The 27820-nt window shown below is 51.7% G+C and overlaps 1 long non-coding RNA gene across 1 annotated transcript; it reads right to left on the reverse strand.

The window, feature by feature from the left end:
• Window positions 1-27797, reverse strand: LOC118725501. Its single transcript, XR_004990027.2, has 4 exons — window positions 27787-27797; window positions 11872-11876; window positions 9268-9276; window positions 1-678 (listed from the first exon to the last, which is right to left on the reverse strand). It is a non-coding gene; the product is annotated as an uncharacterized LOC118725501 (long non-coding RNA).
• Window positions 27798-27820: the final 23 nt, after the last annotated feature.

Consider the following 27820-nt stretch of genomic DNA (forward strand, 5'->3'; position numbering starts at 1 on the left):
GGAATTAGTAGATCATATAGTCCGGCCCTCCAGCTCTCTGAGGGACCGTGATCTGGCCCCCACTTTAAAAAGTTTGAGGACCCCTGGTTAGATCATCTGCGTATGGCCTTCTTGCCGCCGGTAAACTATAGAACTCTAATCTGAATCCAGGTTCTACCCCACATCTGTCAGTAAACTAGAAACCTCTCTTTCTCATGTATCCTGGAGGGTGGCCATCTCCCCATCAGGCTCAATTTGCTCTGTTAAGCTGTCAAGTCTTTCTTGGTCATTTAGCACATCTAGACAGTTATGATTAGATTTGGATGTTCTAAACCTCGCAAAAATAGCAAAGGAATAATAGGGGGGGACGGGGAGGGGAGAACGAGGAAGACAAGAGAATTTTCTAGAAATATAAACTCGAGGTTCAGATGCTCTTTCCATCCTCATTGATAGGACAGCTGTTGTGAGGGCTCATTCATCACCAAAGCCCCAGCATTTCATCTCAGCCCACACGCCACTCGTGTCTATAGCCGAAAACCTCAAATAGCAATTCTGCTCGCCCAATATTAAAATCAGACTTGTTAGTGACATCTCTGGGTTTGTAAAGAAAATTAACGGTAACTTAAATTCATAAATATTCCAGCACATATGGAAGAAATGGGGATGGTTTCCATTTTGGATGCGTGGCAGGTAATTGGACTCAAGGTTCTCTTGCTAGCTAGCTCCCTTCCCACCATCATTCCTTGGAGGTTCAGGAGTGGAGGCCTGCCAGCTACTGCCATTGACACAAAGCATCATCGCCTCTGCCTGTCGCTATCCCCTCTCCGTTCTTGCTGTGGAGTCAAGAAGTGGGTCATGCCAAAACCGGTTTGGCTCAATGGATAGAGAGTCAGCCTGCGGACTGGAAGGTCCTGGGTTCGATTCCGGTCAAGGGCATGTACCTTGGTTGTGGGCACATCCCCAGTGGGGGGGGTGCAGGAGGTGGCTGGTCAATGATTCTAACTCTCTATCCCTCTCTCTTCTTTTCTGAAAAAAATCAATAAAATATATTTTTTTTTAAAAAGAAGTGGGTCCTTCCTTCCTTCCTTCCTTCCTTCCTTCCTTCCTTCCTTCCTTCCTTCCTTCATGGATGCCACAAGGAGACATCCTCTCCAAGGAGAAGGTCAGGTGACTCCTGGGGAACGCCAAGGAGAAGGCAAGGCCACGTGGCACCACGTGAGAGGTCTCCTCCCAGTCACTTCGATAGACCTTGTTCAGAATGGCATTCAGGACTCAGCAGGAGACTTGATTATGTCACTGTCCTTTCTTGAGATTCTGCCATCTGGATGGCGGGTGTCCCCTTTACACTATCCTGACCATAAGGGCCACAACTAGGGAACATAACCCAAAGACTGGCAGGGGAAGGCCTTTGGTGGGGAAGTGGAGAGAGTTCATGCCAAGAGTCCTAATGCTGCCGGGCCGGTGTGGCTCAGTGGTTGAGCGTCGACCTATAAACTAGGAGGTCACAGTTCCATTCCCAGTCAGGGCACATGCCCAGGCTCGATCCCCAGTGTGGGGCGGGCAGGAGGCAGCCAATCAATGATTCTCTCTCCTCATGGATGTTTCTCTCTCCCTCTCCCTTCCTCCCTGAAATCAATAAAATCTTTATATACAAAGAGTTCTGATGCTGCCTCTATGAGGCCCATTCTTGCCATCTCGAGCAAGTCTCCTCCTCTGCCAGGGCTTCTGTTTGCTGAACTAGTTGCTGGATCATCCTGAAGGTCCCCTTCTTTCCTGAATGTTCCCGCGCTGCCTCGGGGCCAACCTCATGGTTCTCAGAAGAGACCTCCCAGCTGCACAGGCATGTGGCCTGCAGGAGCAAGCCCGGAGCCCAGGGTCTGGCCGGTCCATGTGCATCGGAGGTCCCAGATTGCCCTGCACCCTAGCAGAAGGGGGCAGTCTGAGCCCCAGCCCAGACTGTTCCCTGTAGCCTGCATGTTTGCAGCTGGGGCCCGGCGGGGGGGCTCCGTGGACGTCAGGGAGCGCCGGGCGCCCGTGTGAGTGAGTGTGTGTAAGCGTGCAGTGTGTGAGTGTTTATTTATCCTAGGGCCAGTTGCTAAGTCGGGGGTGTTTGCCAGCAGAAAGCTGCCTGAGTGCCGTGTTTGTTTACTTAGCCGAGTGCAGGGAGGGACAAGGGCTAGACAAGTGCAGACTGCAGAGCGCGGCTTAGTCATGGGGCCCCTTTCAATGGCCCCATTCTACGGGTTCTGCTGGATCGAGGGAGCCCCCTCGGGGAACGCAGGCTGTTTGCGTTCCTCACCGAGGACTCTTATTTCTGCCTCCCCTCCTCCCGGCAGGCCGGCCATGATAGGATTGCTGTTCGCCAACCGGGGCTGCTGGCCTTCTTCCCTTCGTGCTGGGCATCTCCTGGCTGCAGGGCCTTGAGAGAAGGGAGAGGAAAAAAAAGAAGGGGCAGTGGTCAAATGAAAGAACAATGGACTGTGTCTGACCACTGACCAGTAATTGCAAGGCCTTTGGGAAGTCACTGAGCCTCCCTGGACCTCAGTTGGTTCTGCGTCTCTAGAATGAGGGGAACCCAAGAGTCCCCTGCAGCTGTACAGGCATTTCTTCCAAGAAGACTTGGAGAGCCCTGGCCTGGGTGGCTCAGTGGTTTGAGTTTCAGCCCACACACCTAAGGGTCTCAGGTTCAATTCGCAGTCAAGGGTTACAGGTACCCTCACCCTGGTCAGGGCTCATGTGGGAGGCAGCCAGTTGAGGTGGCTCTCTCACAATGATGTTTCTCTCTCCCCTTCTCCCCCCTCCCTTCCACTCTCTCTATAATCAATGGGAAAAAATATCCCGTGGTGAGGATTAACAAAACAAACAAACAAACAAACAAACAAACAAAAAAGACTGGGAGACACACACCAGCTCCTTCCCGTCCCGTCCCGCTGGACCTGTCAGCACAGAGCCTGCACCTCCAGGCTCAGCAGCACTCCCGGCCCCTGCTCCCCTTACCCTCCCTTCCCCCCGCCCCAGCATTCCCAGCCCTTAGCTTAGCCTTGGCCCTTCCAGCAGGCATCTGGACCCAGGACCATCCTGTTCGTCCAGGTTAAGTAGCATTATGCACCCCTGTCTTCAGGATGGAGAGAGAGGAGACCCCTGCCCCCTCGCCCCCCACCCTGGCCCTGTCCGTCCCAGCCTCAGGCCGGAAGTGGATCTCCCCAGCAGTGGAGCTGGCTGACTTTGGGGCCCTACTTCCCAGCTGGTGGCCCCAGGCACTCCCAGAAGCCTCTGCTTCCGTGCTCCCCCCCCCCCCGCCAGAGGCCGCGGTGGTGTGTCTGCGGGTCCCAGGGAGCACTGGCTCCCTGACAGGCTGGCTGGCAGCCAGGGCGGGGTTCTGGCTCTGGCAGCAGCCAGAAGGGGTGGCAGGAAGGCTGCTGATCCCCTGGGAGAGAGCTCCTTGGCAGGCAGAGAGGAGAGGCTGCCTGACTCAGCCCTGCCTCGGGGCCACAGAACATAGTACCCCAAATCTGCCAGGCTGGCTCCGTGCCCCAGTGTCTGCCCACACCCCGGGGGCTTGGGTGGGGCTGCCAGCTGGGCCTTTCGGGACGGGAATCTATAGCTTCTTCCTGCTCCTCTAAAAAACCTGGATGCATTATGAAGAGATAGGGTTATTAGCCCTTGGTCCCCTCTGGTCTGCCGCCTTCCTGGCTCCCCTTGGCCCTGGGACATTCCGGACAGGGTTTGGAGAAGCTGCCAGGACTCAGGGCTACTGACTCCTCCTCCTCCTCCTTATGCCAACTCCCCTTCCCCCCTCTGCCCCAACACACACACACACACACACACACACACACACACACACACACACCTGGAGCCAGCCTGCTGCCCCCGAGGCTGCTTGTCTGCCGATGCCACATAGAAACAGGAGAAGAGCTGGGAAAATCACCCAGAGAGACTCAGTGTGGAAAAGCAGGGGAGAGAGGGAAACCAGCCACAGAAAGGGGGGCCCTCTGGGGAGGTGGGGCTGCACTGGCAGACCTCCTCTGTCCTCCTGGGGAACCGGGGCTGCGGAGGCGCTCACCCAGCGGGCATGCCATCCTGAGGGTCTGCCAGGCCCCCGATCCTCCAGCGGTCCTGCCCAGTCCCAGACTTGTCCAAGGCGATTCCTGCCCCCTTAAGCCAGTCCCTCCTCAGGCATGGCTGGGAACTCAGTGAGCCTGTCTCCGAGGGCCCACCTGTCATTTCCCATCTGCCTCTGCCTTGCCTCCATCCGCATCCCTCGCAGGATGGTACCTACAGGCTTTGAACTTGGCATGGGAGCGTGATGGATTTCACTCTTTCTTTTTTCTTTTTTTTTCTTTTTTTCTTTTATATATATGTTTTATTGATTTTTTACAGAGAGGAAGAAAGAGAGATAGAGAGTTAGAAACATCGATGTGAGAGAAACACCGATTAGCTGCCTCTTGCACACCCCCTACCGGGGATGTGCCCGAAACCAAGGTACATGCCCTTGAGCGGAATCGAACCCGGGACCTTTCAGTCCGCAGGCCGACGCTCTGCCCACTGAGCCAAACCGGTTTCGGCGGATTTCACTCTTTCTAACAGCAGAGAGGAAGCAAGCCTGGTCTCCATTGGAGAGATGTCTGCTTTCCCGAGGGAGCCGGAACCACCCACCTCCCCTGGGCCCAGAGGGTCACGTAAGGGCTGTCTCCAGGCGGGGCCGGCACCACAGCCCCAGGAGGGACAGTCCTCGGGGGGGAACTGACCGCTCGGCCCCTCCAGGCCACAGCGCGGTTCTGGCATGCCCAGAGGGAAGGCTCCTGGCCAGGCAAGGCCACTGGGTGTCCAGGTGGCCCGTTCCCAAACCCACGTCCATCACAGATCCCTTCCCAGAAACTTCCCGAGGCGGGGAAGTCACAACCGGAGTCGATTGTTTGGATCGGGAAAATCTGGGTATAATGTCATTCGAGAAGCCCGCTCTCCTCGCACGAACCTTCGCCTGCAACCTCTCCCTGCTGCCCGGCCCCTCCGCGCCTCCGCCTGAGTCACGGCAGCAATCAACGACTTGGACTCTGAGCCCTGGGACCAGCCAAGTGCTCCCACGCGCCCATGACATTGACTCCTCCTCACGGGGAGAAGTTCCTGTTACCGCCGCCCGCCTGTGCAAGCCGAGGGTGGGGACCTGACTTGCCATCTTGGGCTCTTTCCATGCAATCCCTTCTGCCAGGTGCCGGGAGATGTGCAGGGAAGGGATTGTTGACCTGACTGGCTTCCAGCTGGGCCTTTTGTGGGGGCCTTAGCTCCCCTCCTCCAAATCCCTAGGAGCTGAGGGGGTTTTCTGAGAGGCCCTTCTCTCTTCTGTGACTCACTGCCTTCCCCCATTCCCTTCCCTCCCCCCCAACCTCCTTCCACCCCCAGGTCTCCTTCCTGTCTGCCTGCCAGGCCAAAGCTTGTCTTTCTTCTATCTCAGTGTCACCCCCTCGCCGCTCCTCCTGTGCTTCTGTACTTCTAACCCCCACCCCCACCCCCACGTTCTCGGCCCTGCTCTGGGAGGAGGGCGGGGCCACCTGGGAAGGTGCCAGCCGTCTCAGGGCACTTGGCTCTTATTAAGGCCGCCTCATGTGCCCTCACTGGAGCTCTGGTTTCGCTGTGGAACCTGAACTCCGCGGGGACACTTTTTGGCTTTGGACGGAACTCTCTGGGACCTCTCCCTGCCCTCAGACTTTTTATGGGACCTCGGACAGGAATGCAGATCCTCCCCTCGGTGCCGCACCACCACCCCCCAACCCCTGCTCCGGGGCCTTGCCTTGCAGAGCAGGACACGGGAGCCCAGGTCCAGGCTCAGGAAGACAGGAGTGAGGGCAGAGGCACAAAACGGACTGTGTTTTCCTGCCCAGGAATCCAACCAGGCCCCGCAGGTTTTCCAGGGCAGCTGTGGTACCCCCACCTTCCCCACCCCCACCCCGTGACCTTGGAACCCCCACCCCAGGCCTCTCGGGGAAGATGATTGTGCAAAAGCCCAGTTTATCCCAAGTAATGCAACACATACATTAGAGGGGGTGGTGGTGGGAGTTGCGGGGGCAGGGGGGGGGGGAGGTTTTATCCAAAACACATGCTATTGCCACTATTCCAGTTATCTGGGATATTTGCTGCATGTTTGTCACCATGGCAACTGACTCAGCACGAAACCTTGTTTGCTGGGCCATGGGGTCCGGCGCAGCGGCCATGTGGTGTCAATTTGGGCCTCTCGGTGTTTTTCTGTCTCCCCCAGCTTGCATCTCTCTGCCTCTTTGTCTCTGTCGCTGGGCCTCTCCGTTTTCTTGTGGCAGGAAATGGCCGCTGCTGTGTCCCTAGGAGACGGACATGGAGACAGTGCCCAGCTCTGCTCACCCCAAACCCCCGCTCTGCACTCCTCACAGTCCTCGGCTCAGAGGTCCCAGGATGGACGGGAGAGCCTCATTGTACGGACTCGCAGGAGGCCGGCCTGCGGTGGAGAAGGGCTTGGCCAGGGTCTGACCTCTTGTTTGGAATGGCCCCGTGCTGCCTGCCTTCCGATGGCCCCACGGGAAGGACGGGCCTGGGTTCTGGCAAACACGGGCTTGGTTTCTGCGACACTTCCCCTGTGTGTAGGTGTGTCGTCTCCACACCTCGAAGCCTTTAAAAAATTTTTCTTATTGATTTCAGAGAGGAGGGGAGAGGGAGAGAGAAAGAGAGAAACATCAATGATGAGAGAGAATCATTGATCGGCTGCCTCCTGCACACCCCACACTGGGGCTCAATCCTACAACTTGGGCAGGTGCCCTGAATGGGAATAGAATCGAACAGTGACCTCCCAGTTCATAGGTCAACGCTCAACCGCTGAGCCACGCCGGCCGGACTCCTGGGAGCCTTTCCTCTCTAGACCTTTGAAGGAGATGCAGGTACAGACGAGCAGAGGAGGGAGAGAGAGGGCAGAGCAAAGGGCAGGAGCTCCCCAGGAGGGGAAGAGCCGGGCAGCCAAAGGCCAGTGAGGTCCAGAGCACTCTTGTCTCCCAGGCGCTGGCGGTCCCCGGTCCTCCCTCAGGGCTGAGGCAGAGCCACTGGGACCGCGGGTCCCTCCACGGGGCACCGGGCCACAGAGAGCGTGTTGACAGCAGCAGCGTGTGAGGAGCTGGGCCAGCAGTCTGGAAAAGGTGGCGTGAGCAGACGAAATGTAAACAGGCCGCTCCGGGAGGTGAGGGCAGCTCCTGGCCCCGCTTCACCCCCAGGTCGTGCTCCCCTCCAAGCCCAGGAAGCCCGGTCTAGACAGTTGCTCTGTACCGAGTCTCCTGCACCCACGCCCTGTCCGGGAGGCCTCTCCGGGCCTCCTTCCCAAATGTCATACTTGCCCCTGGCGTGTCTTTCCTGCCTCATCCCAATTCTGGACAGACGCACGCTGGACCATTCCCATCTCAGGGACGTGCCCTCTGTCCAGGGCTCAGGGTCCAGCAGCATCCCTAGCTCAACTCAACATCCAAGGCAGTGATATTGGTCCTGTACGCTCCGTAGCCTGGAGTGAGCCCGCGGCCCTCTGTGGGCCTCTGCTTTTGCAATTGGACTAAGGACGCCGTGAAGGAGGAGCGGGCACTTCTGCAGAAGGGGATAGGCCCGAGACAAAGCCTAGGATCTGGAGGAATAAGGGTGGTGAGGTGCTAGGCCGGTGCAGGGCTCTGGTTCACCCCACAGGGGTGCTGTGAGGGATTCAAATCCAAGGAAGGGACCGTGGACTCCTCCCCATCATCTCAGTCCTCCCCACAGAGACCACAATTCTAGGCCCAACGGTCACCTCCCAGTGACTCAGTCTCTGGCTGCCCTCCTGCCCACGTCCAAGGCCAGGTCCAGTAACAGGAAGGGCTGTGGTGGGTGCAGGGCCGGGGACTGCTGTGGGCATGCCCTCCCCCAGGGTCTGGGTGTGCAAGGAGCCGTCTGGGCGGAGGAGTCCTGGACCTCTGGGCCGTGTCACCCTGTGCTGCCCCAGGAATGTGGGTTTGGGCTGTGACGGGGCGAGCCCTCCTCCCTCCGTCCTGAATACAAGCAGGCCACTTGTTTCTCATTAGCAGGCGGCAGGACGTCAGCCGGGCGGATGCACATTTCTGTCCGTTTGCTGGAACAGTGGGTAATGGTGGTGAGGTTGACAGGGCCCGCGGGACCCAGGGGGAGGGCTGCAGCCACAGGGAGCAGAGCCGTTTGGAGGCCAGAGGAAACCACTGTCGCTGCTGAAGCCCACGGCAGCTTGCAATGATGCAGACAGTAAGGAAAGGAGGGACTGACACACGACTGTAGTTATCGTAATATATGTATATTACTAGAGGCCCAATGCACAACATTGTGCACGGGGGTGGAGGGAGCGGGATGTCCCTTAGCCCAGCCTGCACCCTCTTCAATCTGGGACCCTGGGCAGATTTCCGACTGCCAATTTAGGGATCAGGCCTAAACCGACAATCAAACATCCCTCTCACAATCTGGGACTGTTGGCTCCTAACCACTTGCCTGCCTGCCTGCCTGATTGCCCCTAACCACTCTGCCTGCAACCCTGATAGCCCCCTAACTTCTCCCCTGCAGGCCTGATTGATGCCTAACTGCTCTCCTGCTGGCCTGATTGTCCCCAACTGCCTTCCCCTGTGGGACTGAAGGCACTGGGGGACTCCGGCCGGTTGAGACAGGGCTGAAGGGACTGGGGGACTGAGGCTGGATGAGGCAGGGCTGCCTGCTTGTGATTGTGGGCACAGCCATCTTGTGAGGGTGTGGCAGTTAATTAGCATATTCCCTCTTTAGTGGCTTGGTCACTGCCATCTTGTGAGGGCTTGAGAGTTCATTTGCATATTCTCTCTTTATTAAATAGGATAATGCTGGAGAAGCTGTGAGTCTAGTTGATGGTCATAATTGTTGTTAGTAATAATAGCTAGCATTCATTTATTGAGAACCCACCTGCGCTAGGTGGTTCATGCATAGTATTTCTTTAGTTCTCACAATAATTCTGTCTCACCGAAGAGGAAACTGAGGCTCAGAAAGGTTAAGAAAATGACCCCATTTCCACAGCTGGTATTTCTGATGTCTTTTTCATGATGACACATTGCATCTACCAGGGTCTAAACCTTGGTGTGCCATGGACACAGTCCGGTAAAACCTAACGGCACTTTTTGGAATAATGTTTGTTTGTTTTTTAAAAAAATAACATCAGATTTACAAAGGAAATCAATGATGTGGAAATGTAGCCGTCAACACATTAAGAACATGTGACATAGTGATATACGCTGCTTCTTTCCTAACTATTAATAGCTCATTAACTAACAAGGTCTAATAACTGTCATAATTTCAAAATAGGGATGAATGCTAACAATATTTTGTGATGTTGGCAAAAACTAAGTGATTACAAAGTCGCAGGTATTAATAATACCTGCATTCCTTTTTTAAAATATGTTTTTATTGATTTTTGGAGAGAGAGGAAGGGAAAAGGATAGAGAGCTAGAAATATGAATGAGAGAAAAGCATCGATTAGCCGCCTTCTACACACACACCCTACGGGATCGAGCCTGCAACACGGACATGTACCCTGACCTGGACTAGAACCGGTGACCTGGTTCATGGGTCAACGCTCCACAGAGTCACACCAGCCTGGCATACCTGTATTCACTTATGGAAAATAAAGAAGATTATAGCCTGATGAACAAAAAGATAGATACAGAGGCAGCAAAGCATCAAACAGACTGCCAAATTACAGCGGGAAGGCTGGGGAGTGTTGGGGTGAGGGGGAGTGGGTAAGAGATCAAGCAAAGGACTTGTGGTCTATGCTTTTTGATCAGCTCGGTCATCGCGATGGGGGGGAACTCATTGCAGCTCGTTGTGTGACGGATGGGGACCCATCTCTCCACTCCTCCGCGGCCTCGGAGCCTTGGGAGAGCAGGGACCTGGCTGCTCCCTCCACGGCCGAATCCCCAGGCGCCGGTGCCCTGTCTCTCCAATACAGGCTTGTTGAATAGAAAACAAAGAAAGAGGTCTCTCCTGGAATGCCAACAAGCTTGCTGGGAGACAAGGCTGACATATAAAACGGCTCACGACAACAAAGGCTAATTTGTGCCTAGCTGCCGCCAGATCGCTGGGCCCTCGCTCTGGGGGTTTTAGGAATTCGGAGGAAGAGGAAGGGGTATTCATTATCTCATGAAGACGCCGCTGGAGGCCACTCCTTCCAGGGGGGGGGGGGGAGGAAGAGAGCAGGAAAAAGACCATCCTTCACGTGTCTGCATCATTGCCAGAAACCTATCAGGCCATCGCTTCCTGGATCTCCCCGGCTCTCCCCGCTTTACACACGAGGAAACGGAGGCCCAGAGAAGCGAAGCAAGTCATCCAACGTCACACAGCAAGGAAGTGGCCCAGCCAGGCTTCAGACCAGGCGGGTCAGAGGTCAAGGCTTATGGTCTTACAATCAGACATAGGAAAGAAAGGGGCTGGCGCCGAAAATCGTTTGGCTCAGTGGATAGAGCATCGGCCTGCGGACTGAGGGGTCTTAGGTTCAATTCCGGTCAAGGGCATGTACATTGGTTGCGGGCACATCCCTGGGGGCCGGGGGGCGGGGGTGTGCAGGAGGCAGCTGATCGATGTTTCTAACTCTCTATCCATCTCCCTCTCCTTTCCTCTCTGTAAAAAAAATCAATAAAATATATTAAAAAAATAAAATAAAATAAAAAGAAAGGGGTGGCTCACCACGTCACTCCCGGGAGACAGAGAGAGTAATTTCAATGGGGCTCAGGCAGAACAGCGTCGTCTCTATGGTAACTCTGAAGGCTGGGCTAGTTCTGATGCTGAGCTCATGCCACCCACGGGCATGTCGAGTGGGTTCCGAGGTGCCCAAAAGCAAACAGGCCCTCCGGGCGACCCCAGAGCGGCTGCGAGCCCTTGGAGATGGCCCGAACGTGGACAGGCCCAGGGCCTGCGCACCGAGCCCAGCATCTGACCTTGGAGGGAGGCAGCAGAGCTGGGCTTTCGAAGATGTTTCTTCTTCTTCCACTGGGACCGTGTGCAACCTGTTATAAAGACCCAGGTAAGGCCGAAACCGGTTTGGCTCAGTGGACAGAGCGTCGGCCTGTGGACTGAAAGGTCCCAGGTTCGATTCCGGTCTGGCGCATGTGCCTTGGTTATGAGCACATCCCCAGAGAGGGGTATGCAGGAGGCGGCTGATCGATGTTTCTCTCTCATCGAAGTTTCTAGCTCTCTCTCCCTCCCCCTTTCTCTCTATAAAAAAGATCAATACAAATATATTAAAAAAAAAAAAAAAAAAAAAAAAAAGACCCAGGTGAGGAGCAAGGCGGTGTGCGGTGCGTGGTGACTGGGGGAGGAGCGGGAGGGGTCGCTTCTGCCAGGCTGACCTCAGCCGGATAATGTGATCAGCCTGTCATGGTCCTGAGCCCTGATTTGGGGAGAACAAAGAGTTCAGGCCCCTGCGCCTCCTCCAGCCCAGGAATGCAGCTGAGGCCCGGCTGTGACCAATCGGGAATGCAGGTCAGGAGCGAGGCGAATGCAGCATGCTCAGCGAGGCTTTCATGCACTGATGGGGGCCGGGCTCACAAAGCCGGGCTGACATGCCCCCGGGGCTTCCCGCTTTGATATCCCAGCCCTGCCTTGGGGGAGCAGAGTACCCCCAAGCCGAGCTGTCAGGCCCCGGCTGCCCTGCTGTGGCCCTTGAGGGAGTGGGGAGTCCGCATCCGTATTCCCTCCCAATCCTCCCATGTTCCCAGGTACCAGCATCCTCTTGTCCATCTCGCCATCCCGGGAAGTCTGAGAACTAGACCGGGGCTGGTGGGAAGGGAGCTTAGCCCCCTGCCTGTCCTCAGGCCTGGGAGAGAGGAATGCACAGACAGACAGATGTCCCACGGGAGAGGCTGCCAGGCCGCAGACAGCCACTGCTGGCAGGTCATGGAGACCTCTTGAGGCCGCCACCCCCTCCGGGGAGAGGAATAATGTTGGGGTTGGGGGTGTGTGTGTGTGTCTGACTCCTGGGTTAGACAGCTGAATGCGTCCTGCATTCCGAAGCTCCCGGCCTCCCCTCCCAGCGCCTGCGTCTGTTCCCAGTGGCCAGTTTGAGCAGTGTGGGGTCCTCTGAGCCTGCCCTTCTCTGCCCTCTCAATTATCCACTGCTCCCTCCCGCCCGCCTCCTGCATGCTCCCGGCACTTCCTCTCCCCCCCGGGTTTAACCGCGGCCAGTGCCTCACGGGTTACACACCACATGTATGTGCCCTGATCAATTGATCTTTAGAAAAAACAACAACTATGAAGCAAATGCCCTTCTCCTTACTTTGTGCAGGAAGGGGAAATAAAGCAGAAAGGAGGCTTTGGGAGGCAAGAACTTGAAGACCATTGGGTGGCACGCCCAGGGATGGGACAGTTGTGTCACATGATGACAGGGGAGGGGATGGATAGGATGTCAAGGCTCCAGGAGCTGAAGATGTCCAGAATGTGGGGACCAGGAACGTGGAAGGACTCATGGGAGGTGCAGATTAAATCTCTTGGGAAGACCTGAATGCTACCACTGAGATCTAAATGACTCCAAGTGTGCCTCCATAATATATATATATATATATATATATATATATATATATACACACACTAGAGGCCCGGTGCACGAAATCTGTGCATGGGGAGGGGATGGTCCTTCAGCCCGGCCTGCACTCTCTTGCAATGGGGGACCCCTTCTGGGATGTCCAACTGCCAGTTTAGACTTGATCCCACCCTAAACCAGCAGTTGGACATCTCTCTTGCAATCTGAGACTGCTGGCTCTTAACCACTTGCCTGCCTGCTTGATTGCCCCTAACTGCTCACCTGCCTGTGTGATCGCCCCTAACCGCCTCTGCCTTGACCCCCGCTGCCGCAGCTTTGTTCAGAAGGATGTTTGGCTGTCTGGTCTAATTAGCATATTATGCTTTTATTATTATAGATTTTGTCGTTGTTGTTGTTGTTAATCCTCAACCCAATGATATTTTCCCATTGATTTTTAGGGAAAGTAGAAGAGAGAGGGAAAGACAGAAAAAAACATCAATGTGAGAGGGAGACTCATCAATTGTTTGCCTCCTGCACAAGCCTGACCAGAGCTCAGACTTGGGAGGAGCCTGTAAGCAAGGTCGGTGCCCTTGACCGGAATCAAACCCAGAATCCTTTGGTCCTCAGGTCGATGCTCTATCCACTGATCCAAACCGGCCAGGGCTCACGTGTGCCTCTTAAAGAGGTTAGTTCTTAGGCTACACGTGCCATGGCAGTGAGAGAGCCTGAAGCATCTCTACTGGGGGAAGAGCTGAGTGGACGGACAGAGGGAGGGCTTTCCCAGAGAGACTCCGGGCCTTCGGAGCGCAGCACGGCTCCCAGCTGGGATTCACCAGATGGGATTTTGATGGAGTCGGAAGCACGTGTGGGAGGAGCCCTGGCGTCCCCTCCATAATCGCTCTCCCAGAGCCACGGTGTGAGAAGCGGAGAGTCCTGAGAAAGCATCCTGGCCTTTGGTGGAAGGAAAAAGCTTGTTGCAACCCTGCTTCGCCAAGTGCTGGTGTGGTTCCTTCAGGCTCTGGCAGCCCTGGGTTCCTGTCATTCCGGAGAGAAAACCCTCTCTCCTGTATCCGGAGGGAAAGGTCCTGGGAGGGACTCTGCACAGGAGCAGCTTGAGGGGTGCTCGCTACCCCAGGCCAGGTCACAGTGGCCCCGGAAACAAAGTGGAGGTTTGAACAACAGATTAGAGAATGCAGGGGAGGGAACAGGACCCTGGAACAGAGGGACAGCACGGGCACTGCTTCTACGTGCAGCATGAGCTAGGCAGTCACCCCCACGTGTGCTCACTCCAAAGCAAGTTCATTACAGCATTTAGAAGCAACCTAGGCTCTGGCAGGGTAGCTCAGTTGGCTATAGCATCATCCGGATGCACCAAGACAGTGGGTTTGATTCCCGGTCAGGGCACATAACAATATATCTACATTTCTCTCTCTCTCTCTCTCTCTCTCTCTCTCTCTCTCTCTCTCTCTCTCTCTCTCTCTCTCTCCTTTCTCTCTCTCTCTCAAATCAACCAATCAAAAAATGTTAAAAAGAAACAACCTCTCTTTTTATTAATAGGAAGACAGGTGAATGAATTATGGGATCTTTATGGAACCCTATGCAGCTGATAAAACGATTGACATAGAACTATAAATCTGCATATGGAAAATGCCTATGATATATTCAATACAGAAAGCCTGTTTCAGAACAGTCTACATAATATTTTCTCACTTCTGCAAAACAGAACAAAACAAAACCCTGTGTATTTATATATGTATGCATTTAACATCCACTCTTTAAAAGTTTGGAAAGCTATACACTAAACTGTTAACATGGCCTCTATATACTGACATATTTTCAAAATGTGTTTTTTTTTGTTTTTGTCTTGTTTTTTAACCAATGGCATATATTGCTCTTGTATTGGAAAACAAAGATAAACGGAAAGGAAAAAAATCTAATACTCTGATTCTGTAGAAAAGGAATATACAGTACAGGACAAGTCAATGAGCCCGGCCAGTGTGGCTCACTGGCTGAGCGTTAACCCATGAACCAGGAGGTCATGGTTCGATTCCCTATTAGGCACATGCCCAGATTGTGGGCTTTATCCCCAGTAAGGTGGAGGTGTGGGGGGTGGGGAGAGAAGGCATCGATAGATTATTCTCTTTTATCATTGATATTTCTATCTCCCTCTCCCTTCCTCTCTGTGAAATTAAACAAACAAATAAACAAACAAAAAACAGCAGCCAATGACATGCACCAGATCACAGGCTGGAAAATAAGTGGTTCTTAGAATCCTAGCCTTCAACTGCCCAGGAGGTGAACTTTCTGTAAGTGTCTGTCCAGTCAAGCTGCAGGGACAGGAGGGTGGTGGGGACACAAGAGGAACCGGGGTGTCCACGAGGCAGGAGCAAAACTGAGGGGTGGCGTGGGTGTCCATCCTTTCTGGGTCTTGCTGGTGCCAGGGACGCACCCCCGACCCTGTAAGCATGTCCCACCGTGGCGACACACACTGAAGGCCAGGAACGGGTTAAGCCAGCGTCCCGGCTGGAGAAGGAGAGCCCTGGGTCTCCCGAAACATGAAAGGAGCTCAGTGGCTCCCGGTGGTAATGAGAAGTGAGGAGGCTCAGGTCGGAATCAATTAGAGTCTCCATCCGAAATGCAAACCAGGTTCTTGACCGAATGCCCTCTGTCCCTCATCCTGGTGCCGGAGTCCCAGAGGGAGAAAAAGAGGACAATTCAGCCTTTGGAGCTCTGCCTTATGGAGGCCACAGCTGTGTGCTGGCGATGGGGGGAGGGGCGGCCCAAGAAGGGGAACGTGGGCAGCTCGGCCAGTCCTTCCTTACTCCCACGTTCCCCCGACCCAAACCCTGAGCAGCCAGGCTTTGCCCATGCTACCTTCTTCCAGCTTCCTGGGGATGGGCTGAGATCTGGGGCCCTGACAGACATCAGGTGCTTGAGTAATTACACTGGTAGAAGTCCATATGCCTGTGATGCGCCCCCCACCCCCAAAGACTCGGGAATTAGTGACGTAAGATACTTTCAGAAGGGGAAGGCACTGAAAACAAGAAGATCAGTTGAAAATCTGCTCAAAGGAAATGTCTCCTACACTGCCCTCCCATTCTCAGCAAAGACTAAACCTCTCTCGGGTGGAGATCTTTCTCTAGAGTCTAGAGGATATTGAGTAGTTTCTGGACGGGGGGGACCTGATGCGCAGAGGCACAAGAAAACATGAGAATTAGATAATTAAGTGCAGGTTTGTCTTTTGATGTCTATGGAGTGTTGAGACCGCCAGCCTTCTATCCCTGGATGGTGAAGGCCAGGCTTATGTTTTCCAGGCAGCAGACCAGATAGTTTCTTTGGGAAACTTTATGAAATGACTACAAGAGTTTCTCAAGGGAATGGCTTAGTTAGATCATCCTACAGTGACTTTTAAAACTGAGGAACCCTGCCCAGGCGCTGGTGAGCACCTCTGTACAGCTTTTTAGTTCCCTGCCATAAGCAGGCAAGGAGCGCCAGACTGTGGGAGAAAGCTTCTGCTATGAAAATGAAAGACAAACCATCTTGGAGAAAACAATTTTTTTAATTGATTTTTTTTTTTTTTTTTTTTTTTTTTTTTTTTTTTTTACAGAGAGAAAGGGAGAAGGATAGAGAGTTAGGAACATCGATGAGAGAGAAACATCAATCAGCAGCCTCCTGCACACCTCCTATTGGGGATGTGCCTGCAACCAAGGTACTTGTCCTTGACTGGAATCGAACCTGGGACCCTTGAGTCTGCAGGTTGACTCTCTATCCACTGAGCCAAACCAGTCAGGGCTGGAGGAAACAATCTTCAGGAAGAAGAAAACTCATCTACTTAGAACAATGTGATATTGCCTCTAAAAGATGAAGATGGGATGTGACAAGACAAACATTCTCAGGGGACAAAAATAGAGCTCTTGAAAATTAACTATGATAGGAGTACTTTTTTTTTTTTTTTTTTTTTTTTTTTTTAAGTAAAAGGTAATCATAGCTAAACAAGTTGAAGAGGCCTCAGAATGTAGAGGAAAAAGTTAGGAGAAAAGAAATCAGAAGGCACATTCATGATGGCTAACATCCAAATGATAGGAATTCTAAAAAACAGAGAATAGAGAAAACAGAGGTTCAAAGTAATCAAAAGCAGAATTCAAGAAAGTTTCCCCAGTCTTCATGTGAGTTTCCAGATCCAAAGAGCCCACTGAGTGCCCAGAACAACCAATGAAGGGCACACCCACCCTGCACGCCCCCTCCTCCTCTTTCCCCCCTCGCCCCCCCGCCCCGACAGGTGCATCACCATACACTTTCAGCAGTTAGAGACAAACTTCAAGAAAATGAGATGGATAAAATACCTAAGGAATTTGAAATATGGAGAGGTGACTGGGGAGAGCTGGGGATTAAATCAATGACAAATATGCGAAAAACTAAGAAAAAAAATAAACAAAATCAAAACGACGTTTAACTCCACGAGGAAAATTTTGCGTAAAAGGAGAAGTCATTTTATACCATGACTTGGCCGCAAACAGTACATGATAGGGTCAATATTGAATGTTGATCTAGCCAGAGTCATGATCTGATGATGATACCATGGTCACGAGCTAGTTATTGATAATGGGAAAGGAGAAAAGGGAAAGCCAGGCATGATGGGCATCTCATTGGGGCAGCTTCACCAGGAAGCTGTAACTTTGCACTCCATTGGGGAACCACCAGCCCATTCCCTGCAAATCACTGAGAGGAAGGGGCCCAACAGAAAGGGGAGATGGACACCTGCACAGAGAAGCTGGGGTCATGTAGGGAACGTGCCTGTCAGTCAAACCTGGGAACAGAGATCATTGGCTAGAGGGGGTGGGGCTCACCCTAAGCCCAGGAGAATTTAGGAATACATAATCCCCAAGCAAAGGCGTTTGCTATCTTGTCTCTTGGTGCTCTTGGCTCTGGACTCTGGTGGCTCTCTTGCATTTATTTGCCTGTGTTTCCCCCACAGCCACGTGGCCCTGCGGACCCCACATGCCATGGACTGCTGAACTGCAGTGGCGAGCACAAACAAAGCCAGCCTGATGCTGGATGGGACTGGGATCCAAAAAGGGCCGGAAACTCTGGGCAATGGCTTTCACCCTGGCTCTGCCTGAAGCAAAATGGGACGTCTTGGTTGGAGGGACCAAGGGAAATGGGGCCTTGGAAACTCAGGGGTTGAATTTCACGAAAATAAAGTCTCTACAGTATTTCATCTTGCCCGTGCTAGTCTTAGAACATTCTTTTTCTCATGACATTGCGAGAAACCCACATCCCTTGGCAACAGGTGGGGATAAGAAATATTCCTCACCAATAACATCTGCAATATTCTGTCTATGGCAAATAAAGGGAAAAGTACACCTGGAAGGAGTGGTAAGGTAGAAATAGCCCTGGATTTGCCCTCGAGATCTGGCTTCAGTGTGAGTTTGGCATCCCGGGGAGAAACATCACTTTCACCCATTTTCTGGAACTCGCCAAAAAAGTGAGAATGGCTCCAGGGCCACAGCCCCAGAGATGCCCAGCTCCACCTCCCATCAGCTCAGGACTCTCTTCCCACCTCAGCCTGGCCCCCCACATCCATCTCTCGGTAATCTCCAGGTCACTGGCCTTCATGCTCCCCCCCCCACCCCCTCCCCCCCAACTCCTCCTTTCCCAGAGGGAGCAGGTAAGGGACCCTTTGGAGTCCCCAGCTTTGGCTGTGTGGCAGAAGAATGCAGGGGAAAGAGGAGGTAGCTGGGAGCTATTTTGGGGGCCCAGGCTGGAGAAAGATGGAGGAAGGAGAGAAAGCACGATGTGTGTGTGTGGAAGGGAGAGGGAGAAGGGGGGAAAGGGATTCACGCCCCTGGATTCATCCCGCGGGGAGAATAAAACAACAAATCAGAGGTAAATCCACTCCCAGGCAGGAAGCCGAGCCTGAAACCAGATAAAGCCACCGAGGTTCAAAGGGAGAGTGACACCCAAACAAGAGAGCAGCTCTTAATCCCCCAGAGAAAGAGGCGAGTGGAGAGCTCAGGCCCCGAGGGAGACGGCGCGCTTTGTTTAACTGCGGATTGAAAACACAGCCCCATTGAGAGGCTGGGACTTTGAGCCACGGACCCCAAGGAGTAGTTGCCAAGTTGAAGGCAGCCCAAGGCTGCCAGCTTTTACCTCTTTAGTTCTGGGCCTGGCAGTAATGAGGGGAAGGGCCAGGACTTTTAGCTGGCGGGGTCAAAAAGGTTTCCTTATTAGACAAACAGTGAGAGGAGGGGGTCGCTGCCTGGAGTCTAAGCTTGGAGCAGGAAATTTCCGAAGAGGCTGGGCCTAGGGCCGGTCTCCCTCTGCACCCAGCAGCCCCTGCTGCTGGGCCCCTGGCCCTTCCGTTCCGACCCATCCCTGCTCCTGACACTTTACCATAGCTGGAAGGGGAAACCAGAAAGGCAGAAGGGGGAAGGGCCTGCCCTGAGGCTAGCTCTTGACCTGTAGGTCATCACCTGGGATAAGATCAGCTTGGGGAGGGTGGCCCCTAGCCTGTGGGCAGACAGGCGGGAGGGAGGGTACCCCGGCTGGGTGTGCAGCTGCCTTGGCCTGGGCTCTGGGGTCTGAGGCTCACACCCTGCTGGGGTTCCCTAAAGCTGCTTGTCAGCCTGCAGTCTGCAGAGAGGAAGGCTTAGGAAGTGGTGTCCAGGGGCCAGTGGCAGATGGGGGCGGGGGAGCGGGGGCGGGCAAGAGGGTCCCCTATCCTCTCACTCACACATCTCAACCGGAGCAGCTTCTTTTTCTAGGTTCTTGATCTATCTTCCAGGTAGGACTTCAGTAGCAGAAAGTATCGCAGAGCCTGGAGAGTGGAAGAAGTCCTTCCCTGGGAGTGATGCTTTGTAAGAGAGATCCATGCATCTCTATTTTCTTTCTTTTTTTTATTTTTAATTAAGATATTATATGTGTACATATCTTACCATGGCCCTCCCCCATCCCATTCCCATACATGCCCTCACCCCCCAGAGTTTTGCGCCCATCGGTTATGCTTATATACATGCATGCAAGTCCTCAGGTTCATCTCTTATCTCCCCTACACCTCCCTAACCTTCCCGCTGTAATTTGACAGTCTGTTTGATGCTTTACTGTCTCTGTATCTATCTTTTTGCTCATCAGTTTATGCTGTTCGTTATTATCCATAAATGAGTGAGATTATGAGGTGCATCTCTATTTTCATAACAGTATCTGCACAGCTGGCCTCCCAATGTAATTCATTCAATGAAAGACATGACTTAATTATCCGGAGGGGTCCAAAGCAAGGCTACTTGGAATGTGCTGCCTGGCACACAGACTATTTTCTACCAAAAATACCGGAAGCCCAACAATCTCCCCCTTCCCTACCTAAAGAGCTTCAGCTAGAAAAACCTGCTCCAAGAAGGAAACCTTAGCTGGATCACCTTAGCACAGTGGTTCTCAACTTTTCTCATGCCACGGCCCTTTAATACAGTTCCTCATGTTGTGGTGACCCCCAACCATAAAATTATTTTCATTGCTAATTCATAACTGTAATGTTGCTACTGTTAATGAATCGTAATATAACTATCTGTGTTTTCTGATGGTCTTAGGCTCTACAGCGACCCACAGGTTGAGAATCGCCGGCCAGGCCTAGGGACCCTACTTGTGCATGAATTTTGTGCACTGGGCCTCTAGTATTGTACATAAGCCAGGTGAGCTGTCCTTCCCTCCAAAATGCAGCTTTTATAAGAACATCAAAGACTAGAGTTGTATTTGTTCGTATGTGGTCCATTTCCAGTCCTCTGGGTCAAGGCCAGTGAAAGACAGTAAAAACATCAAACCATCTGGCATTGGCTTTGACAGATTCCTTTACAACCGGAGAGGAAATTCACGATCCATTTGGAATGGCTGTGCTTGAGAGCCCCAATTGCTCCCCATGTAAAACAGTGCCCTAGGTCCTTGACCTGTCATCCAGCCCCGCTCCAAAGCCTGTCTGAGTCCAATAGCGCTTGGAGAAGACGGCGTAAGGGTCACTCGCTCCTACTGTACAACCGATCTAGGTATCAAGTTCAAGGAGATGTGATGTCACGAGCAGGGAATTTGCTTTATGATGATTCCACCGCCTTCTGGCTTGGCAACATCCTTTCACTTTTCTGTTTTCCGATTCCTAAAAAAAGAATAAGCTCACCTATCTTGCAGGCTGTCATGGGGATTAGAGATACTGCCTTTAGAAGCGGGTCCCCTTTCTGATAAGAGCCTGGGAAAGGGAACTGTGGTTTTCATCACCAGAGGATCATACAAGGGGCGGGCAAACGTAGGGCTACAGTTGTGAGGACTTGACACACAGAGTTAGGAGAGCTACGGTAGTCATCATAACCTGTGTGTCTTCTTCTGCACGAATGACTGGAAACCTAGGTTTGCCCAAGCCTGTATGTCTAGACTTCTCAAGTTCAGTTCCCAGAGAGACGCTTTCATTGAACAATGGGTTCATGTTTTGGTATGAGTGTTTGTCAGCGTTATCATAACAAATCTGCCTCTTTTGAAAGACTTTCGTTGAAGATCTCGTTCCTCATCTTGTCCATATCCTTGTGATGCTGTGCTTGGCTAGGACAAATGGCTTTAAGTTTAGCACCAAAGGTTTTCTATAGTTGTTTGCTTTTTGTCAAAGGCTATCGCAGGATTTCCATTTTTTTGTTTAGTTGCCAAGTAGCCTAGACCTGAGCTAAGTACAATATAAAGCTTTTCCCCTCCCTCCCTCTGTGGTTTTGAGTTTTTATTTCCCTTGTAAGCCTTATTTTATATGTATTTATGACCGTTGCTATGACTTCCGCTACTGCCATTATTATTACTGCTGTGCACCATGTGCATGGTGTCCATGTCGACATTTCCCTGAGCCCTGAGATCCTAGAAATAGTGGCAGGTAGGAAACCCCCACCTTTCTCGTTCCAGAAAACGGCTTACTCTAAAGTACCACCTGCCCCCGTCTGGGGAAGAGAAGACCCCTCGATGTCCCACTGGTTTATGACAAGACCAGACACAGACCCTCAAAACCCCCTTCCTGTGCCTCATAAATAGGATGTGAATGGCTTGCCCCCACTGATCCAGGGGAACTAAGTGCTTGTTAATGGGACTTGAGTTAAGCTTCTCTCCTTCCTCCAGATCCCGGGACTCTGGGCCACCCTCGGGCCAGCCAATAACCATCCAGAGAACAGACTGGCTGCAGGGTAAAATATTCTCTGATCTGCTCACCCATCTTCTGCTTCCCTGTACCTGGTTCTCTCTAGCCTTGTTTGCTTCTCTCTATGAAGAGAAAATCCCCTTTTGCCAAACTATTTGAGATGCTTATAGATCTCTGGAGCAACAGTATTCCCTTTATTGCACTCCTCCCTTCCCATCCCTCAACTTTGCAACAATCCTGAAGAAAGGAAAATAAATAAATAAATAATAATAATAATAATAATAATAATAATAATAAAATATATATATGTGTGTGTGTGTGTGTGTGTGTGTGTATGTATATATATATATAATTGATTTTTTACAGAGAGGAAGGGAGAGGGTTAGAGAGTTAGAAACATTGATCAGCTGCCTCCTGCACACTCCCTACTGGGTATGTGCCCGCAACCAAGGTACATGCCCTTGACCAGAATTGAACCTGGGACCCTTGAGTCCACAGGCCTACGCTTTATCTACTGAGCCAAACCAGTTAGGGCTCAACAACCCTTTTTATTTTTTTATTTTTTTTAATTAATTAATTAATTAATTTTTTTTACATATTTTAATGATTTTTTTTTGCCCCCCTCCCTCCCTCCCCCATATCCCCTCCCTCCCCATAGTTTTATGTCCATTGGTTGTACTTATATGCATGTATACAAGTCCTTCGGTTGATCTATTATCTCCCCCAGATCCTCCTCCACTCCCCGCTGTAATTTGACAATCTGCTTCAACAACCCTTTTTAAAAAGTTTATCCTTACGAAGTCTGGATTTGTTATTTATTTATAATAATAATAATTATTATTATTTTGTTATCCTCACCCAATATTTTTCTATTGATTTTTAGAGAGAGTGGAAGGTAGAGAGAGAGACAGAGTGAGAGAGAAACATTGATGTGAGAGAGACACATCTATTGTTTGCCTCCCGCACTCAGACCAAGGCCAGGGATCAAGCCTGAAACCGAGCTACATGCCCTTGACTGGAATCGAAAACCTGGACCCCTTCAGTCCGTGGGCTGACACTCTACCCACTGAGCAAAGCTGACCAGGATTGAATTTGTTTTTTTATTTAAAAATAGTAACTTGCCATATAAAGAGCATACACATATGCAGGTACCTATGTGTGATCTCATTTGAGTTTCATGGTAGCCATACAATAAAGTCAGTATCCTTAGTTCCATTTACCAGCAAGGAAACAGAATCCCAAGAACTGACTCACCAGTGGCGAAGTCCAGATGTGAAGCCAGGCACACTGTCTGTAAATCCTGTGTTCCTCTTGCTCCAGCATCACTAACCTTTCCCGGAAGTGGGCGAGGCATACTCAGAGGCTGTGCCCAGCACCGGGAGCGTGCTCTCCTCCGGTCCTTGGGGTCTCTGACAGTGCCCAGATGTGATGACTCACGGGCATTGCGATGCTTGTTGTTGGTTTGTTTACCCAGGAACTTGCAGCTGTTCTGATAATTAAGAACATTCTCCAGTTAGGATGGGGGGTGGGGCAGTAAATGGGGGATGATCCCATGTGAAGCACTTAGCACACAGGGATGGCATACAGTAAACTCTACATATGCGTGTCCTCCCTGAGCACTATGGGGGAGGTGTTCCTGAAGTCATATTTTGCCTAGTTTTAAATGAATTTGAGGTTTTAGCTTACCAGTAGCTCCTTCAATTAATCTCTCAACAACGTAATGAGGTAAGTGATTATCTCTACTGCCAGGCAGAGAAAACGAGGGTTAATCCTTTGGCCAATCTGTCAATATAATAATAGTTATTATATATCAGAGACACAAAGAACACTGTGAACTGAGCACTATATTATCCCAATTTTTGGAGGAGGAAGTCCGAGAAATGAAATAATTAAAATCATTTGCCCTACGACAGCAGAGTCCAATTTTTCCATCTGACCTCTCCCTCCTCTTCATATCGCCCCCTCCTGCTCCTCCCTCCATTTCTGATCATGTGTCCTTCAAATCAAATTTTTCATGCCCACAGTTTAAAGATACCTAGCGTTCTGTAAAGCTTGATAAGAATCTCAGGAGTAACTTCTTCAACTCTATTTTTTAACTATTATTTTTACTGATTCTTTACCTAACTAAATAGTAAGTTGATATTACTCCTTCTAAATTTTCCCATGTTAGATATTTCTTACATTTTTTAAATTTAGGCATTGATTCACTCTCCATCATGCAAGAGCAGCATTTATTCCTCTTTGGCCAGCTCTCCCTGCCCACACATGCCCTTCTTGCCTCACTCAGTCGCCATCCCCACATTTCTTACCCACACCTGTTGCCAGGTTTGTGGTTTTCTGGCAATATCATGAGAAAAAGAACGTTCTGAGACTCGCATGAGCAAGATGAAATACTGCAGAGACTTTATTTCCTTGGAATTCAACCCCTGAGTTTCCAAGGTCCCATTTTTCTTTGTCCCTCCAACCAAGATGTCCCATTTTGCTTCAGACAGAGCCAGGGTGAAAGCCATTGCCCAGAGTTTCCATGCCATTTTGGATCCCAGTTCCATCCAGCATCAGGCTGGCTTTGTTTGTGCTCGCCACTGCAGTTCAGCAGTCCATGGCATGTGGGGTCCGCAGGGCCACGTGGTTGTGGAGGAAACACAGGCAAATAAATGCAAGAGAGCCACCAGAGTCCAGAGCCAAGAACATCAAGAGCCAAGAGAACAAATGCCTTTGCTTGGGGATTATGTATCCCTAAATTCTCCTGGGCTTGGGGTGAGCCCCACCCCCTCTAGCCAATGATCTCTGTTCCCAGGTTTGACTGACAGGCACGTTCCCTACATGACCCCAGCTTCTCTGTGCAGGTGTCCATCTCCCCTTTCTGTTGGGCCCCTTCCTCTCAGTGATTTGCAGGGAATGGGCTGGTGGTTCCCCAATTGAGTGCAAAGTTACAGCTTCCTGGTGAAGCTGCCCCAATGAGATGCCCATCATGCCTGGCTTTCCCTTTTCTCCTTTCTCCTTATCAATAACTGGCAATTACAACAGTATCATCAACATAGATAATAAAAGGCTAATATGCAAATTGTCCCCTCGACTGGGAATTAGACCAGGAGTTCAACAGGGAGTTCAACCATGAGGTGGGGCCGGCCAATAGCCTGCAGCCCCTCCCCACGGCTGGCCCTGCCCTGAAGGCTCCCCAAACCCTGATCAGGGGGGCAGGGCTGGCCTGCCAACTGCCCATAGCCCTTCTTCCCATCCCAGATCAGGGTGGGCTGGCTGAACCCAACCTGTGCACAAACTTGTGCACAGGGCCTCCAGTCATTGATATAAAAGCCTTAGGGGTGGAGAGAGAGAGAAAAAAAAGAGAGTGTGTGTAGGCATGTGATGTAGGAAGGAGGATGGAGGCCAACTGATTTTAGGTACATTGACATCCAGGCAAAAAAAAGATTTTTTTTTTTCCCCCCTGGAGGGGAGGCTCTTGCCCTTATTCTAGAAAAGTTTTTCTGGAAAAGTTCAAGAGAAGTACCAAAGTAGAGTTAGGTTGACATGTACTTTGCAGGCGGTGGTTGTCCAGCGGCCTAGAGGATAACGGGTATTTTGTGAATAACGAAGGAAGATTGAGCTGTGGCGGAAGAGTCCCCATTGGCCCAGATTTCTGGAGATGCTTCTCGAGGACCTGTGTGCATAAGTGGTCCCTGGATAGCTTCCTAGATCGCAGGGAAGAGAAGCTTTAGGGCAGGTGGTTTTCCTTCTCTGTGTTTGTTTTATGCGCTCTCCCCGCTACACTGCCAGTTAAAAGGGAACATTGCACTTTAGAACTGCGAGTGAAGAATCGAAGGTGCACTGAGATGATAACAGATTCAGGGGTGTGTTTGTGTGTGTGTGTGTGTGTGTGTGTGAGAGAGAGAGAGAGAGAGAGAGAGAGAGAGAGAGAGAGAGAGAGAGAGAGAGAGAGAGAGAGAGAGAGAGAAAGAAATATTAAGGTGATAGGAAGAATCTCAAAACCTTCCTGGGAAGAGCAGGATAGTGGTGTAAGGCAGCTAATGTTAAGGTCAAATGAGCTGAACAGAGAAGTGTAGCTCGAGTGGACAGCGGGGAGAGGGGCCAGGGAAACCTGCAGATGCCACCGCCCCGGCCTGGCCCTCCCCGTGGAGCTGGGCTGCGGGCCCTGAAATGGTGCTGGCCCAGGCCCTGTCTGCCGCCCTCCTCACAAAGCCCGGGTTGTGCTCTTGGCGGGGCTGGGCCTCCCTGTCACTGAGGTCCTGGCTGGGGCCGCCTCCCTTTGCAGCCAGAGGCCCCAGATTTGTCCAAGTGCCAGGACCTAATGAGGAGCTCATTTGAATCGATGGAAGTACCAGGGAGCAAGGAGACATGCTAATTAAAGTGATTGCTGTTCTTTAATTAAGCAATAATTCACCCAGAGAGGTCATTCTCATGCAAATCGAGCCCTCTCGGGTGAGGTAAGGGCTTTGGGCCACAGCTGAGGTCTGTTTAAAAGGTCCTGAACATTGGAGGGCAGGGATCCAGAATGCCCCATTGAGCTGGGTGATAGAGCAAGGAAATACCCCTCCCTACCCCCATTCCCCCTAGCTCTGCCTTTTGTCTGTCCAGACGTTGGCTGCTGAGCTGTGGGAGACTGGGACCTCGCACCCCTGCTGCTCTTGTCCCCTCCTTCCCCTCCCCCCTCCCCCGGCTATTCCTTCTCTCCAAGAGATGCTTTCAGAGCTGTGTGGGTGGACAAGTTTGTGGGACAATGTCTAGTTTGGCCCTTGGAACAATCCACGTCCCAATTATCAAAGGGTCGGCACAGAAGGGTTGGAAAGGGTGGGAATGGGGCCTTCCGAATGTTCCTAAACATGAAGCCCCTACAGGAGGCTGAGCTCCATTCAGCAGCTGCTGCGACTGACGGAGAGAACACTGAGATCAGTCACCCACGTGGGGGATGCCGGAGCCGCGGCCCTCTCCGAGACTCAGTGTCCTCGCCTTTGGAAGGGGTTGGGTTGCTAAGAACGGCTCACATAGTCATCGTGTGAATGAATGGACCTGAACTCATCAGGCACAGGGCCTGGCACCAAACCCTGTGGTTCTTCACTCTCACACATCTCAACCGGAGCAGCTTCTTTTTCAAAAATACATTTTATTGATTTTTTACAGAGAGGAAGAGAGAGGAATAGAGAGTTAGAAACATCGATGAGAGAGAATCATCCATCAGCTGCCTCTTGCACACCCCCTACCGGGGATGTGCCCACAACCAAGGTACATGCCCTTGACCAGAATCGAACCCGGAACCTTTCAGTCCGCAGGCCAAAGCTCCATCCACTGAGCCAAACCGGTTTCGGCTGCAGGCACCTTTTAAGGAAAGAGAGGGCATGGGGCTTAGGGTACTCAGCACACGCTGATTGGTGGTTTCATGTAAGGCACTTGATGAGGGACCTAGGAACTTAGGAATGGGGGCTTAGGGTATTTGGCAGGTGCTAATTGGTGGTCCAGTGCTCAGGAATGTCTGACTGCAGGTGGAATTTACGTACATGCCCTTGACTGGAATCGAACCCAGGCCCCTTCAGTCCAAATACCGATGCTCTATCTATTAGGCCAAACCAACTAGGGCCGTAGCCACTGGTTCTTGACCTGATGTACCCAGAGTAAGGTTGCCAGATGAAATATATCTTCATATTTTATTTGCTAAATCTGATAGGGACATGGGCAAGGTCCAGAGCTATTTTAAATGGTCAGAACGGGAGGAGTGCGTGCTGCTGGCCTCTGGTGGGAGGTGGGGGGAAAGAAGGGGGGAAGGCAGAGCTGGGGAGGCCAGGGATGCTGCTGAACGCGCTGCCCTACACAGGGCAGCCTCCAGAACAAAGGTCCACCCATCGATTGTGCTCAGATTGAGAAACGGATGTAAACAGCATTCAATAAGCCAGAGGTACATGGGAAATAAACGAGGAGTTGGCACATTTTCTGGTTGTAAATCATCTCTGGGATTTACAGCTCCCGAAAGTACAGTAGTCTCCTTCCCCCACCTTATGTCTAAGACCCCAGTGGATGCCTGAAACCACGAATAGGACCTAACCCTATACACACTATGTTCTTTCCTATACATACACACCTATGGTAAGGTGATCAGACGTCCCGCTTTTGGCGGGACAGTTCTGATTTTTAACAATTTGTCCCGCATCCCG

Source organism: Pipistrellus kuhlii, unplaced genomic scaffold (genome assembly GCF_014108245.1).
Source record: "Pipistrellus kuhlii isolate mPipKuh1 unplaced genomic scaffold, mPipKuh1.p scaffold_m20_p_20, whole genome shotgun sequence".
Classification (NCBI taxonomy): domain Eukaryota; kingdom Metazoa; phylum Chordata; class Mammalia; order Chiroptera; family Vespertilionidae; genus Pipistrellus; species Pipistrellus kuhlii.